Raw genomic sequence first — 2473 nt, 5'->3', positions numbered from 1 at the left:
CACAGCCATCTGAGAGAATAAATGCTTCCTCGTCTGTCTTAAATGTGCGACCCCCATTCTGATATTAGGTGCTCTGGTTCAAGACTGCCCAGAAGGAAAACCAATGTTTTTTGTGTCCAACATGTTAAATCTCAAAGAAACCTGTCTGCTTTAATAAGGAGCAAGTCTTTTTTTGTAGTACTGTGTCTGAGCATGTGAAGTCAATGGATTTCAGCGCTTCCTCCTGTTTGGTTTCATCCTTGATATAAACTTTCACTGATTCTGACAGAGCTGTCCCCTTTATGTCTTTTAATGTCAGGAATTCACGTTCATTTTAAGAATTTGGACAGGAACAATAAAATCCTCATTCTTATTTGGGAATCAAACCAAGAACACAGCAGTTGCAATGCTGAATCCCAAAAAGGAAGGTGCGCACAATACTTGCAACTTTTCATCTTGACACTGCTTTTGACCTCCTTCAGTTCCAAAATGAGATTTTAACACCACGGAGAGAGGCCCTTCAGCCCATTGTATCAATGCCAGTCATCAAACATCTCACTTCCAAACCCAGTTTCCAGCACTTGGCCCATTGCCTCGTTTGCTCTGATGTTTCAAGTGCTTATCCAAAGTTATTGAATGGCTCGAGGGCATTAGTGGAACATAAACACTTTCTTCAACAAACAATAGGAAACTTTGCTCTTTGTTGCAATGTGAAATCTGCGTTTTCCTTCTTGAAGACAGTTATGAAAGCCAAACTCTTTCTCAGAGCCGTTTGCCAGTTTTCCTCATGATGCCAACAGTGTGGGTTTAAATCCCACATCGCCTGAGGTTACCACTAATGACTCTCCCCTTTCAACCTCTCTGCTGACATGAGATGTGGTGTCCCTCAGGTTAAAACATCAGCAGCTTTGCCTCCCTAATAAGAAAGCAGCCCTGTGACCCGGAATGTCTCACAAAGTTTCAGACTTTGTGATATTGTATCCCTGGGATGCAAAAGGCACGTTTTATACTCTATTAAATGTGTTATATATGTCAGTTGTCCTGGTAGGAAGAGGAAGATTCCTTGTACATATCACGCCAAATAAAACTCAATCTTTACAATGGTGGGCACTTAACCCAGAATTTCGAGCGCTATGCGCAGCATTGCTTATGACTGCGCAGGCTCAGTATGTTCCCGAGTGCCCACAGTGTAGAGCATGCATATTGGGAGTGATCCTGAGAAGCCGTTGCTTTTTACCTCGGCTCCACAAAAGGTAACAATGTGGCGGATCAGAGGAGGCGATGGACCGGGCGGTTAGATGGGGAGGCTTTCTAAACACTTCGTGGATGCGGCAGACCCCGCATAAAGAAACTGTTTGCCCCCGTTTTACAAAACGGGACAAATCGAGTCTCCTTCTTAACGGCAGGCCACGGGTAACGGCCGCCATCTTCGTAGGAGGCAAAGGGCAGCAGGGCGCATGTGCGGTCATTCTGGGCCAGGAGAGAGGATGTTGTGAATGTCTTTGCTGGACTGATAGGAATGGAGTTTATAAACGCCTTTTACTGGGAGTCAGGAGGGCAGCATTAACACACAGCAAACTCCAAATCAAATAAATATTTGCTTCTTCTGAAATTTTGTCCCAGACTGACTGAGATGGCTTTTGTAAATTTTTTTTACAGCACGTTAGAAGAGGATTTGCAGATCGAAAACCCAAACCAAATGATACACCAAGATCTAAGTGAGCCACTTTATTCATTCAGTACTGGATATTAATGGCCTTTGAATGTAAGTATTGAGTAAAATAAAAATAACATAAAATTCCTTCCTTACATCTCCCAATAACTATTGCCCAATATCTGTGTGTCTCATAGTTTTACTATCAGTAAAGAGGAACAGCTGCTCTTTATCTACCTTATTTAACCCTATCATGAATCTAGACACTTTATCAAATCTCATCGCAGCCTCCTTTGTTGTGTGCAGAGCAACTTCAGTTTTCTCCAACCTGACCTTACAACTAATATCCCTCAGTTCTTGAGCCATTCCGATTCATTTACTTTCAAATCTCTCCTCAGACCCTCACATCCTTTGTGGAGATCACCTGTTTGTGCAGACCCAAATGCTCTGTGTTCAAGTGGGTGATGTTATCACACACGGGCAATTGCTCAGTGACATCACGCTGATTCCTGGGTATTTCCTGAACTGTAAGTTTGCTCTGATTTGAGTGCTTCTGATATCTTTTGAGCCACAGATTCCGCATTTGATTTTAAAATGTTATTGGTTTCTGTGAGATCTTCCGTGTTCTTCTAAACGCCAGTGAATTTCATCCTATCTGATCCATTCTGATCTAAAACGTCAGTCCTGCCACTCCAGGAATCAGTCTGGTAAACGTTAATTGGAGCATCTTCATAGCCAGAACAGCCTTAGTCAGATACGTGTTCCAAAACTGCACACAATGTTCCAGGTGTAGTCTCAAAAGACCCTGTACACTTTCAGCAAGATATCCCTGTTCCTGTT

General features: G+C 42.8%; 1 long non-coding RNA gene across 1 annotated transcript; it reads left to right on the top strand.

Moving 5' to 3' along the window:
- The first annotated feature begins 1171 nt into the window (after positions 1-1171).
- Positions 1172-2119, top strand: LOC125482575. The gene is made up of 3 exons (XR_007261681.1): positions 1172-1232; positions 1639-1744; positions 2032-2119. It is a non-coding gene; the product is annotated as an uncharacterized LOC125482575 (long non-coding RNA).
- Positions 2120-2473: the final 354 nt, after the last annotated feature.

Source organism: Rhincodon typus, unplaced genomic scaffold (assembly GCF_021869965.1).
Source record: "Rhincodon typus isolate 14 unplaced genomic scaffold, sRhiTyp1.1 hic_rhity00012699, whole genome shotgun sequence".
Classification (NCBI taxonomy): domain Eukaryota; kingdom Metazoa; phylum Chordata; class Chondrichthyes; order Orectolobiformes; family Rhincodontidae; genus Rhincodon; species Rhincodon typus.
The sequence above is the reverse complement of the archived record's forward strand: the minus strand, read 5'-3'. Positions and strand labels throughout refer to the sequence as shown.